This window comes from Temnothorax americanus, unplaced genomic scaffold (genome assembly GCF_048541705.1).
Source record: "Temnothorax americanus isolate GAGA-0224 unplaced genomic scaffold, ASM4854170v1 Scaffold60, whole genome shotgun sequence".
NCBI lineage: Eukaryota > Metazoa > Arthropoda > Insecta > Hymenoptera > Formicidae > Temnothorax > Temnothorax americanus.
Window position 1 is genome coordinate 777,366 of NW_027509752.1, and position 15,242 is coordinate 792,607.

The 15,242-nt window shown below is 34.7% G+C and overlaps 1 protein-coding gene across 2 annotated transcripts in view; it reads left to right on the forward strand.

The window, feature by feature from the left end:
- The window catches only part of Tj (Maf family bZIP transcription factor traffic jam), a 167,660-nt gene that overhangs the window by 67,272 nt on the left and 85,146 nt on the right, over nucleotides 1-15,242 (forward strand). For both annotated transcript variants that reach the window (XM_077420765.1, XM_077420766.1), the window contains exon 6: nucleotides 839-976. The gene's annotated coding sequence lies outside the window, so the exon portion shown is untranslated. The remainder of the gene's footprint in view (nucleotides 1-838; nucleotides 977-15,242) is intronic.

A 15,242-nucleotide genomic window follows, 5' to 3' on the forward strand; every position in this document is an offset into this window, starting at 1 on the left:
TATATTTTAAATTACATCGATTTAACTGGCCACAATTAAAACAAAACACGACGTTTAGGCCCTTTTTAAATGCAAACTAAATCATCCGTAAGAATCGTCGTTGAAATCACAAGACATCCGTAATGTATAAAATTATTCCAGAATACATTACGGATGTCTTGTGATTTCAACAACGATTTCTTACGGATTATTTAGTTTGCACTTAAAAAGGGCCCAAATCAAGGGCCGAAACGACGTGTTTTGTTTTAATTGTGGCCAGTTGAGTCGATGTAATTGAAATATATTCGTTAATTATTACTGGCAAGTTACAAAATTGTTTGTGTATTTTTATTATCATAATATTTTTCATAGTACCAAAATCTTTTATTCTAAAGTTGTACTACGCTGATCAAAAAGTTTCGGGAATTTCTTTTTTAAGAGAACCGCACAAATCCAACGTTTTTTAAAATAATAATGTTGGTAATCCTATCACTGACATTTATCAAAATATTATTGTAATCTGTCAAATTATTCGTGAATAGCTGATGTTTTTGTAAAGTAGCGTTTGATGTGTTTAGCGAATTTTACGACATCTAAATTTATCAAACAACGAATCTACATTAAATTTTGTGTCAGAAATGAAATTGCTTGTGCTGAGACGTTAAAAATGTTGCAAAAAGCAACAAACATATATCGACCGAATTTTTGGGCAAACAACTCGTGGTTTTTGGATCACGATAATACTCACACTTTATTGATGCATTATTTGCAATGTTTTGGCCATAAACTCGACTAACATCATTTCGTAAGCGCCTTATTCGCCTGATCAAGCTCTGTGTGACTTTTTCCTATTTCCTAGACTCAAATTGCCGCTGCAAGGACGCCGTTTTGACACAATTGAAGCTATTAAGAAAAATTCACTGGAGGAGCTGAAGGGTATACCGTCAATCGATTACGAACGATGTATGAAAGATTGGTTAAAGCGTTGGCATTGCATGTAAGTAATGATAGAGAGTACTTTGAAGGCGATAAAATACATTTCGATAAATAATCAAACATTTTGCGTTTGATTTAAAAATTCTTGAAACTTTTTAATTAAGGTAGTAAGGTGAATTTGTATATTAATGTATAACCATAGATTGAGTGGTTTCACATTCCTGAGTCAAAACAAAAAGATATCTTATTAGTCAGATGGATACTGTCCGTCAAGATTGTTATAGCAACGTGATGCAAGAATAAGTGTAGTTATCCGGATGGTTCTTGGAAGGAAGGCGACAAGGATGGCGATCGCGAGAGGTCTTGCGATACTCGATGTCGCAGGGCGATAAGCAACCTAGGTTTTCGTCACGCACAGGTCTCATGTGATCCGTTTAGAACTCAATCCTTGTCACCTTTAAGCAACCGTATGGCACTTGTAATATCTTTTTTATCTCTAATCTCTTTCGATCGAGTGTTATATTTGCACGAACCGATGCTAGATGCTATATCATACAATACTGAACTAACAATAAGTAATGTTTTGACTATGGCGATAGAAGATGTCATCTTCATATTTTATTATAACGTATAACGTATAACGTATAACGTATAACGTATAACGTATAACGTATAACGTATAACGTATAACGTATAACGTATAACGTATAACGTATAACGTATAACGTATAACGTATAACGTATAACGTATAACGTATAACGTATAACGTATAACGTATAAACAATATAAATATAAAATTGATAAGAAAATGCCTGTGAAAGTTCTAACTTCTGCAAATTTTGAGATATTGGGCTAAATTTTTTTAAATAAATAAAGTGTCATTGAAGAATGATCGGTTTTGATTCTGATGAGAATTGGCGAAAGGATTTATTTTTTAATAAAATTTTAAATTAAAAAAATTTTTTTTAAATGTATAATCTAATTTTTTATAAATATTTTTTATAAATATTTTGTAACGTCCCAGGTGGCGCTTACCCCAACTGATATATTGATCTCAATATATTAAACAATAATATATTGAGAAAATGCCGAATTTTTATTCAAATTAAGTTTCTTTATTTATTGTCTATTTTCTGTGAAGGTGTTAAATAAAAATAAAAAAAAGAGTGCAAATTAGAAACTTACACATTGTTTCCTTGCCATTTTTCTTTTCGCTTATAAAGCTTCCTCTACGAAGAAGTCGGCCTATTATATACGCTATTAATTTTGCTAATTCCTCATAGAGAAAGCTTTATAAGCGAAAAAAATGGTGAGGAAGCAATGTGCAAGTTTCTAAATTGTATACTTTTTGTTTTATGTTGAGAGAGTGTTTATGTTTATGTTATATTGTTTTATGTATTTCTAGTTTACATGTAAGTAAATTAAAATGCTATAATTTTATTTATTACTTTATACTAACAGAGATACAATGAATTACATACTAAAGTAGCATAAAGCTACTACAGACTTTGATTGCGTTGTTAATATCAATAAAATGTAAATTGAGCATTTTATGACAGAGCTATTTGTACAGCAGTAAAGTTTTGCGTCCAACGAAGATATAATGGAAGATATAGTGAAAGAAAAAAATTGTAATAAATAATAATTTTTTTCAAAACTCTTTTCTAAAAATTTTAGCTTTCCATAGAATAAGACTGTATACAATGCAAGCTAACATAAATACAAAGTAAAAAATAATACAAATAGGAGAGCATAATTTTCTCTTAATGTAAAAAGAAATATTTGCAATAATGTCATGCTTGTTATAAATCAATTTATATTTATCGTGCAATTATAAGATAAAGTATAGTGACTAGTGACATATAAATATAAAATTAAGTGTTCTGAAAATTACATAAAATTATTTTACAGTTTATTTTAGAAACACATTTTATTAACATTTTTTTATAGTATATAAATTATAATTTATTTTCGTATATTTGCTTTTTTCTCCCTTCTTTTCTTATTACTTTAAAATATTTTACAAAATTTTTAAAAGCTAAATATTATTGAGATTATTTAATTATTCATGTATATATTAATATAGAATTTATGAAAAGATTAGCTAATCGATTTTCTTTTTTATAGTTTTTCTCATCTAGCAATAATAATAGATTTCACAGGAGGCTCGAATTAGACCGAGTGTGTCCGGCAGTCTTATAAAAGGGAAGACACTGTTGACATGCGTGTCTAGCGTCCGAAAAAAATCCAGTGCGTCTGGATAGATCTTTCCCGTTAGTTAAGCCGATCATTGCCGCTGTAACAAGCCGGCTATTGACAGGTCCTCGCCTGCCATCATGCCACATGAATGTGAGTGTGTTCTGGATACGTAGGTATGGCCAAAAGGGATGGCCAGGACAAACCGCAGTTCGACTATCTTATGTGGTGGTGTTACTACGGGCGCCACATACTAATGGAGCATTACCTTAACACCCTCTATCTGAGCTCTCGTTCAGTTAGTTACTCCTCGGAGATGTGAAAGAAAGGACAGAAGAAAAAGAGGGAGAATCACCGTATCTTTCGATCCACCTCTCTTAGTCGTAACGACGAAGACGGGGGTGGGCCTTCTCGCCACTGCTATTGTGCCTTCTCTCGGTCTTGCCCCCGTTTTACTCCTTTTTGATCAATCTCTCAGGAAATAGCGTCCCAACATAAATCGTTATCACTGTTCGACATCTTGTGTAGAGATGTTGCATTATTTAATTGGATAAAAATAATTTTTATCATCACAGATATATAGAAAAAGCGTGACATATATAAATAAGATATACTTTTCAAAAAATATTATTAAAGTATTGTTTCTTGCAATATATTGTAGTTAAATTTGGTAATAATTAACAATGTATAATATAATAAACATTATTCCTACACTAAATCACTTTTTTCCTAATAAAATTTATAAAGAATGATTAATATATAATACAACTTTTAATTTAAATTGTAAATTGTAAGCAAATATATTTTACAATGCTTAAAAAATTTTATATTTTTGTAACGCGTAGATAAGTTACACAATGAGGTCTTAATAAATATACATATTATACTAAATATTTCGAGAGAGAAAAGGGAAGAGAGGGTGTGTACATATTTTAATGGCATAGTACATATTTCAAATAGATTTTTTTTATAATAAAATAGTTATATGTATTAAAAAATGTTACATTAAACACACACACACAAAATAGTTTTAAGAATTGTTTTTATAATTTCTATTATTTCTTTCATTATATACATATGTACCTATATCTATGCTACTACACATATACTTACATCGGGCGTCTTTAAATAAATCATTTAAAATAAAGGAGAAAAGATACGGAAAAAGTGTAACAAGATTTTTAATCCTTTTTTTTTGTAAAAGCTGATAGTGTAAAAAAATGTTTTTAAAACTGTTCTAAATCACATAAAGTTATATGAGCTTCTTAAAACAAAAAACCATACAAATTTTTTTATATATAAGTCAGTTTCTTTCGATATTCTTTTGATATAAAAAAAATAAAGATGTTATATATGTTATATAACAATTAATTTGCACATTATTTTATATTTTATTTGAATATATTTTAACATAAAATATAACAAACGTTCATGTTTTAAATGTGTTCGCAATTTGGGTGACAAACGTGTGCAATTTTTTGCTGCTAAATTGTATCAGCATATCGGATTGCGATTCAACTTCGAAATTCAGTTTGAAACAATATAAGAAACGTAATACGCGACGACGATAACCGAAGATGTCGAAGATAGCGGCGACGGTGATGACAGACTGCATGAATTTTAATCGACATCTTATCTGGTATACACGAGCGAAACTGGAGTGCCGCTGGATCGTGATCAAGTGGACTGCCATGGTGAGGACAATACATGCCAACCGACAGGCGACAATACACTATCAAACTCGTTGAGATGTATTGCTCTTTTGTTTTCTACTACACCTGCCGCATACGTGATGATCGAGAGATGTTGCCAAGAATGTATAAACTCCATTCGGTACCTACGACAAAAACAAAAGATAAAATTAGTAATTCAGAGTTATTGTTCTTAACAATTTTGTAATATCTATTACAGTAAAAATAGTATTTGCATATAAAATAGTATTTGATAATACCTAATAGTATATATTTTGAAATATTATTTTTTATCAAAAAACATATAGTTTTCATACATATATTAATGTACCAAACATGATATTTTGTAACAACACTTTTTTTTGTAAAAAATTATCACAGACAAATGAGATTTGCAAATAGTTTGTTATTTATATATTATATGTATAATAAGTATAATTGTTTTCTTACACAATTATGCATGAAACTTTACGTTAGTGCTTTTATCTATTAGTTATAATTATTATCGAGAAATAGTATATAAATTTTACTTTATATTTATAATGACTATTCACGCTCTCTCTCTCTCTCTCTCTCTCTCTCTCTCTCTCTCTCTCTCTCTCTCTCTTTCTCTCTCTCTCTTTCTTTCTCTCTCTCTCTCTTCTCTCTCTCTCTCTCTCTCTCTCTCTCTTTCTCTTTCTCTCTCTGCAATTGTATTTTTATTGCAATTTATGTCATAGATTATTTATTAAAAATGGCAACACATATATATGGTAAATATATATTGTACAAAACAAGTATTTAGCACAAAATTTGACGATAAAGATAAATGATAAAAAATTAGTCTTACATTTTTGTCTCTCTTTCTAAAGCGTAGACGATACCAGTTATGGATTTCGTAAGCGATGCGACTGCCACCATATTAAACCCGTCTCAAGACTATCGTGCAACTTTAAGACCTCGCATACACTCGACGCTCAGACATTTCGACCCCTCTTCGAGAGATCACGTCAACCCCTATATAGTTATACGATTCAAGACTGCCAAGGGGTAAAACGGTACAGCATTTCCGATAGGATTTACTACCGCAGACATATTTCAGGTTCAATCTGAAGACTTCGGTTATCGGCGGACACGCGCGTTTTCTATGCGTTTCATGTTTGTCTTTGTCTGCCATTCTGTAACACTGTCATAGAATTTCATATATGTATAAAATACGGGCAATATATCGGAGGAAAAAAAATTAGATTAATTTTTTTAGCATTATATAATATTATTAAACCTATAGACTTACATATATAGCTCTGTGATAACTAGAAAATTTCTAATTTTTGACACTTTGAAGAAAATACTTTGCAATTTCGAGATTGACAATGCTACGTAAAAAGAGGTTATAAGTCTGAAAGGCTAATAATATATATATATATATATATATATATATATATATATATATATATAGTGTTTGTTCGATACTTGTGAAGAATATAATACAGTCAAAGATTTTTGGGGTTAATCAGAGTGTTACATACATCAGTACATTTTTTAATTGTACTCGTTTTATGTCAATTTTATATTGTAATTCAAGAAAATATAATTGCGAGAAGCAAAATTATATTAAAGATATAAATATTGCAACATTATTTACACTATAAAAACTCAAAAACATGGTATTAAAGAGAAATAGCGGTTTATATTAAACAAAAAATATTTAAAATTTATAATCAATAAATATAATATAATAAAATATAATATAAGTAATATGTAACAATGTAGCATGACTCAATACATACTCAATGCACACTCAATATTGTATACCCTGGTAGAAATATACTGGACAGAAATATTAACTTCTGTCTACTAATTGAGAAGTAAAACTTCTTGCGATTCCAATCATCAAGATGTAACGCTTTTCCTTCAGTTACTGCGCACAAAAGATGCGAGAAATCTGGACTTATTCACTGAACAATAACAGGACAATAAATGAACAATTCAATTGATTAATAAGCAAACATACTGATCAAGAAATGGACAGTTTTGCTCTAGTAATAATATTTGCCATAGTAGTTTTATTGCTAAATGTAAAATTTTGAGGTTAATGAGTATCATTATGCAAGAAATCTTTCATGCGTAATATATATTATACTAAAAGTATAATATAGTGTGTATAAAAAGTACCGGGACGGCAGTATATCTCAAAAGGATGGAGTTTTCTGAAAAAATGTTATATACAAAAGTTGTAGGGTTTAAAAAGATCTATTTACTGATCTTATTAGTCTGATCTTGGGTATCGTTGCCAAGGTCAGAACAAGGTCACCTTGAATTTTTTAAATAAGATTCCCTATTTTTTATAGCATATTCTTGTAGCTCTTGTCGAGACTTTTTCAAAACACTATAATAAAGCTTCTTTTCATTAAATATTTTATTAAAAAATATTTTAAAAATTTTTACAATATTTTTAATATAAAATATAAAATATCTCGTAGGGTATTCATTTTTTGACGACTTATAAAAATATGCAATAAAAAATAGAGGGTCCCATTTAAAAAATTCAAGGTAATCTTGTTCTGATGTTAGCAACGTCACCCAAGGTCACACTGATAAGATGACAAGTAAATAGATCTTTTTGAGCCCTATAATTTTTATATATAGCTATGTGTCCACAGTACTGCTATCTGAGGTTTTAAGAAAGACAGACGTCTTTACCATTGTAACAAATATAGTTCAGAAATGCTCTACGCGTAAGTGATTTAAACGTTGTTTGTTTTCTTGCAATGCTTCTCGCAGGCGCTATATACCTATACGCTAAAAAAAAAAAAAAAAACAATTATTCACATTTTTTGACGGTCGAAAAATTTGCTGTGCGACAGTAGTTTAACTCAAATTAAAGTAAGCAGTTCATAAAATTATCAACTAATATTCATATAGTTATAGTTATAGTATATAGTTCATATAGTTATCAGATGTGAGAAGCGTCAAATCTTAATCCCGAATAATCTAAAATTGGCAACATGTTAAAGACTGAAAAACGTGGTCGGGGCTATCTGTCCTATTTTTGATGGGGCAATGTGTCTACATTTCGGGAGGGCTCCGGTTGCCTACAAAACGATTGCCTACAGCTTCGTTTGCACGCAGCGCATTGCACACATGGCTGTATTGCACACAGCGCATTGCATACACGACCGTACTGCTCACAGCGCATTGCACACACGACCGTATTGCATACAGCGCATAGCACACATGGCTGTTATTGCACACACGACCGTATTACACACACGACCGTATTGCACACACGGCCGTATTACACACATGGCCGTATTGCACACACGGCTGTATTACGCACAGCGTATTGCACGCAGCGCTTTGCACACATAGCTGTATTGCAAACAGCGCATTGCACACACGACCGTATTGCTCACAGCGCATTGCACACATGACCGTATTGCACACAGCGCATTGCACACATGACTGTTATTGCACACACGACCGTATTACACACACGACCGTATTGCACACACGGCCGTATTACACACATGGCCGTATTGCACACACGTCCGTGTTGCACACACGGCCGTATTGCACACACGACCGTATTACACACACGGTCGTATTGCACACACGGTTGTATTGCATACACGGCCGTATTGCACACACGGCCGTATTGCATATGTATGTACACGGAAGAGGGTCCCGTTTGACCAGGTTGCGATTAATTACAGCCCCCGGTGCCTGGAGTTTTTCCACTGGATCAGCTAATTAGAAATTTTTACGGATGGCCAGATCGAGCAACGCGATTGGTCAAAAACCTTATCTTACTGTTACATTTTACCTGGAAAGTGTGTGTGGCCAGTAAAACCGCAAGATAGAAAAACTTAAGGCCTTTACATACGAATTGACGTAACAGTAACTAGAAAAACTCTGAAAAAGTAGGTATAGAGCTCTAAAAAAGGAGGTATATTCGTTCGCCATTTTTCTTCCAACCGCTTCTAAAAAGTTATGTTTTCGTAAACGTCAATACGTTTTTTGGCGTCGCGATTAATCTAAAAATTTAACATATTGATTCTGTTAAACTTAAAATAAGTGTTAATTGATTCCTAGTTGATTAGACGTGTGTTCTCAAATGCGCGACAGTAGAATTTGTTTTAGAAGTGCCGTATTTTTCGTAAATCAACACATCGTGTCTCTGTTTCATTGCCGCCTAAATATGACCCTAATTTATTTTGGTGCTTCCAAAATGCCTGGCTGCGTTGCAATAAAAACTGCACTAAAGGCTCGTCTACAATAGCAGTCGCAAAGTCGTATGATACGATCGTACAGACGGATCGATGGTCGCTTGAGAGGTTATTTCCGGTTGCAAGGCAGTCGTTATCGCAGTTATGCGCAAGTCAGTCTAATTCCTATTCCCGCGACTGTGACTTTACGACGAGCCAATCGGATACAGAAAACTTGACCTAAATAACCTAATTGAAGGACGGACTTGCGCGTCAAAGTTGTATAGTATTATAGTTAAAATTTATAGTTGCACTATGAATGTTACCTCTTGGTTATGTGACAAAGAATTGACCAATCACATCAAGTATTTTCGAACCGTAATGCTGCCATTTTCGAAGAGACATCCCAGGTTACAGGATGACGTCTGAAAATGCCTTTTCACGTTGACGCTCGACCAGCTCGACGCTCATTTTCAGCGAGCCAAAATCTATAACGTTATATATATATATATATATATATATATATATATATATATATATATCTATATATATAAAGGAAGATGTCCTGACTGACTGACTGACTGACTGACTGACTGACTGACTGATTGACTGACTGACTGACTGACTCATCAACGCCCAGGCCAAACCCCTGAACCTAGAGACTTGAAATTTGGAGGGTGTATTCCTCTCATGACGTAAGCATCCACTAAGAAAGGATTTTTAGAAATTCCACCCCTAAGGGGGTGAAAAGAGGTAAAATGTGTTTTTTTCACGATTGTTTTGACTGACTGACTGACTGACTCATCAACGCCCAGCCCAAACCCCTGAACCGAATTTTTACCAAAAGTATATGAAATAGGGGTAGAATTTTCCGGGGAGTGCCACTATGTGTATAGTTTTTTGTTATCGATTTTCTGGAAACCGATTTTTTTAATTTTTCCTATTTTTCGAAAAATAATTGATCAAATCTCAACAAATTATAGATCAAACAGGGATAGAATTTTCCGGGGAGTGCTATAAAATGTATAATTTTTTGTTACCGATCTTTTTGGAAGCCGGTACGGAAATTTTTTCAATTTTTTGGGAAATAATTGACTGAATCTGAAAGAATTGTATATGAAGTAGGGGGTAGAAATTTACGGCGAGCGCCATAATGTGTACAGTTTTTGTTACCGATTTTCTGGAAACCGGTTTTTTTAATTTCTTTAATTTTCGAAAAATAATTGACCGAATCTCAAAGAATTGTATATGAAACGGGGGTAGAATTTTCCGGAAAATGTTAAAAAGTGTATAATTTTTTGTTACCGATTTTTTTGGAAGCCGGTATCAGAAATTTTTCAAATTTTTCGGGAATTAATTGACCGAATCGCAAAAAATTATATATGAAGTAGGGGTAAAATTTCCCCGGGAGTGCTATAAACTGTATAATTTTTCGTTACCGATCTTTTTGGAAATCGGTATCCGAAAGTAGTATTGACTGTAAAATTTAATAACGTCAAAGGTGGCACTAAATAAGTTTTCACTAAATAATTAATTGCTCGCGACAGTCACGAATTGAAGTGACTGATTTATCAGTTTTGACATATAATATGTGAAAGCAGCAACTTCATACCATAACACAGACAAATGACATAGACACTACGCGGCGCATCGTCGTATATTTTCGCGTTATTAAGATTCGACATCGACCTCTATATCTAGGGCAGCGACATTATCCTTTGGTTTACCCTTACTAACAACTGACATATACTGAGTGAAATTATTAACTTATCTATACAGAATGTGAGAAGCCGATTAACTTGAAACTTGGTGACATTTATGAGTATATGTTTGGCTCGAACTTCTGAACTCGAATTTCTGAGCCGAACATATACTCATAAATGTCACCAAGTTTCAAGTTAATCGGCTTCTCACATTCTGTATAGATAAGTTAATAATTTCACTCAGTATATGTCAGTTGTTAGTAAATGTAAAAAGAAATATATGGAAAAAGAAATACATGGAAATGGAAAGTAATCTAAAGAAAATGGATATTGAGGAAGAAAAATAAGGGTAAAAAAATTAAAAAAATCTATATATATATAAATATATATATAAATTTCCCGGGAAGTGCTATAAAGTGTACTATTTTTTGTTACCAATCGTTTGGAAACTGGTTTCAAATGACCAAATCTCAAAAAATTGTATATAAAAACAGGGAGAGAAAGAAAAAGGGGAGAGGGAGAGAGAGAGGGAGGGAGAGGGAGAGAGGAGTAAAGGAATAGAGGGAGAGAGGAAGAGAGGGAAAAAGAGAGAGAAAGAGAGAGAGAGAAAAAGAGAGAAGGGGAGAGAGAAAGAGAGAGAGAGAGAGAGAGAGAGAGAGAGAGAGATTATTTGCGTGTTTTACTACATATGTCCTCCGGGGCGAAGCCCGGGTAACCAGCTAGTATATATATATATATATATATGTTACGAGCAATTTGATTAATTTGGTCCTTATGCATAATGGCCGCGCAATATGCATAATTCCCGCTTCTTTTGGGACATTTGAATAATAAAAGCAAAAATGTTCAAATTAATCAAATCTCCCAGTCATTATGCATATTTCCCAATGCTAAATGGTCATTTTGATAAATCATCTTATTTGAGTTGATTTTCCCGGCAATCTTAAGCCTCTTGCACAATAGGCGATAGCGATGCAAGGTGCTACATGGGTTTACAACTTTTCACACGTGGAAAGCCCACGCATGTACTCTGAAGGCACACTATGTTTCTAGTTTAATAATAGTGGAGCCCCCCGCAGTAAGGCGGAACCTACTGCCTCCACGCATACACTTTTCACGCGAAACAAAATGCCACATGGGTTTACAACTTTCCACTCGTGGAAAGTCCACGCATGTACTTTGAAGGCACACTGTGTCTAGTTTAATAATAGTGGAGCTTCCCGCAGTGGGGCGGAACCTACTGCCTTCACGCATACACTTTTCACCCGAAACGAGGTGCCACATGGGTTTACAATTTTCCACGCGTGGAAAGTCCACGCATGTACTTTGAAGGCATACTATGTGTCTAGTTTAATTATAGTGGAGCCCTCCGCAGGGGGGGCGGAATCTACTGCCACCACGCATACATTTTTTACGCGAGATGTGTTGTCACACGGGTTTACAAGTTTCCACGCGTGAAAAGTGTATGCGTAAAAGCAGTAGGTTCCGCCCCCTTGCGGGAGCTCCATTATTATTAAACTATAAGACACATAGTGTGCCTTCAAAGTACATGCGTGGACTTTCCACGCGTGGAAAGTTGTAAACCCATGTGGCACCTCGTTTTGCGTGGAAAGTGTATGCGTAGAGGCAATAGGTTCCGCCCACCTGCGGGGGGCTCCACTATTATTAAACTAGAAACATAGTGTGCCTTTAAAGTATGTACATGCGTGGGCTTTCCACGCGTGGAAAGTTGTAAACCCATGTAGCACCTCGCATCGCTATCGCCTATTGTGCAAGGGGCTTAAGATTGTCGGGAAAATCAACTCAAATAAGGTGATTTATCAAAATGACCATTTAGCATTGAGAAATATGCATAATGACCGATCAGTTTGATTAATTTGAACATTTCTGTTTTTATTATTCAAATGTCCCAAAAGAAGCGGGAATTATGCATATTGCCCGGCCATTGTGCATAATGACCGAATTAATCAAATTGTCCGTAACATATATATATATATATATATATATATATATATATATATATAAAGTATTATTTCTAAAGTCACGTGGTTTCGCTTTGACGCTAGCGTCAAGAAATAAAGTTGAATTTATTTAATATCCAGCGTTGACGCGCTAAATCGTCGTTGATCGTCCCAATAAAATAAATAATGGACTTCGAAATACGTAAAATATTAATTATTTTTAACTAATTTTTTCAAGTAGAGTAATATTTTATGGATATATATAAATAAAAAAATATTATTTCTGAAGATTTTTGCTCACTGAAAATAAGCGTCGAGCCGGTCGAGGGTCAACTTGAAAAGGCACCTTTAGACATCATCCTGCTACCTGGGATATCTCTTCGAAAATGGCAGCATTATGGTTCGAAAATACTTGATGTGATTGGTCAATTCTTTATCACATAGCCTGAAAGAGATAACATTCATAGTGCAACTATAAATGTTAACCAAAATATTTTTTTTAGAGCTCTATACTTACTTTTTTAGAGTTACTCTAGTTACTGCTACGTCAATTCGTATGTAGAAACCTTAAATTTTTCTATACCACGGTTTTCGACCAATCGCGTTGCTTGATCCAGCCATCCGTAAAAATTTCTAATTAGCTGATTCAGTGAAAACTCCAGGCACCGGGAGCTGTGATTAATCGCAACCTGGTCAAACGGGACCCTCTCCCGTGTACATATGCAATACGGCCGTGTGCGCAATACGTTGTATGCAATACGGCCGTGTGTGTAACACGGTCGTGTGTGTAATACGGTCCTGTGTGCAACACGGTCGTGTGTGCAATACGGCCGTGTGTGCAATACAGCCGTGTGTGCATTACGGCCACGTGTGTGTAATACGGCCATGTATGCAATACAACCGTGTGTGCAATACAACCGTGTGTGCAAGACAACCGTGTGTGCAACACGGACGTGTGTGCAATACGGCCATGTGTGTAATACGGCCGTGTGTGCAATACGGTCGTGTGTGTAATACGGTCGTGTGTGCAATAACAGCCATGTGTGCAATGCGCTGTGTGCAATACGGTCATGTGTGCAATGCGCTGTGAGCAATACGGTCGTGTGTGCAATGCGCTGTTTGCAATACAGCTATGTGTGCAAAGCGCTGCGTGCAATACGCTGTGCGCAATACAGCCGTGTGTGCAATGCACTGTATACAATACGGTTGTGTGTGCAACACGGTTGTGTGTGCAATACGGTCGTGTTGTCAATACGGTCGTGTGTGCAATGCGCTGTGTGCAATACGGTCGTGTGTGCAATGCGCTGTATGCAATACGGTTGTGTGTGCAATGCGCTGTGTGCAATACGGTCGTGTGTGCAATGTGCTGTGTGCAATATGATCGTGTAGACATAGCGACATGTGCGCAATAATGCCTGTAGCCAATTGCTTTGTGGGCAATTTGAAATGTGTGCTATCGGGATTGTGTGCAATGGGTGTGTCCAAACGAAGTTGTAGGCAATCGTTTTGTAGGAGAACGGGACCCTCCCCTACACTTCAATGTGACGGATTGTTCTTTTATAAATAAATAATAGTGCGTAACTATAAGGAGTACAAATAAGTTTCCGCCGTTTTTTATCAAAAAAATTATTCCCAACGATTTTAAACGATGTGAAATTGCTTGTTGAGTCACTCCTAATGTAAGTGCAAGTTCTTTTTGCGTTTGGCACGAATCTTCCTCCAATAATGCTTCCAATTCCGTGTCTTCGTACACTTTCGGCCTTCCGCTACGTTCTTTGTCCTCGACGTCAAAATCACCGTTCTTAAACTTTTGAAACCACTCACGACAACTTATATGCTTCTACAAGCAATCAATGCGCCTCAGCTGCAGATTTCTTCAAATTAAAGAAATAAATCAAAAGTTTCCGCAAATGACGCTTATTCGGCTCAAAATTCGACATTTTCGCACGAAAAGAATTATGTGATGCCGATACAATCTGATACCACAGTATATACTGATACTATGTCAAGTTTATGGTGTTGCCAGATGTCCAACCTTACGATATAACACTTTACATCTGACAAATTCAACCATAACCTCCTGGTGGGGCCACCTATTGTAAAACGGCGGAGACTTAATTGTACACCTATTACAAAAGAAAGATTTTTTTCAAGATGAATAACGTAAACACATATATCCAATAAAATTATACTTAAAGCGATTAAAAGAATAGAAATTGAGCGAGAATCTTTTCGCAAAAACCGTGTTAGACTTTGGAATAAATGTTCGGACGAGACTCGCTACTGTAAAAAAAGTGACCTACGCAGCTACTTAATCCTGCGATTCAAGAATTGTCACCAATTTTTTATTTTAAAAATACACGTCAAGTTACATATGTGTGTTTGTCTTAAATTATTAAATATTTTCTATTTCAAACGCTGCCGACAATTACGTAAAGCTTCCCCCCCCCCAAAAAAAAATTAAAATTGAGTGGACAAAAGAAACTCATCACATTAATTTTGCAACGGACTCAAAACTCAGTTTGATATCACCGTATATACTTATAAAGAAAAGTCAGCTCCATGCAGGAATCCTGTCAAAAAATCTA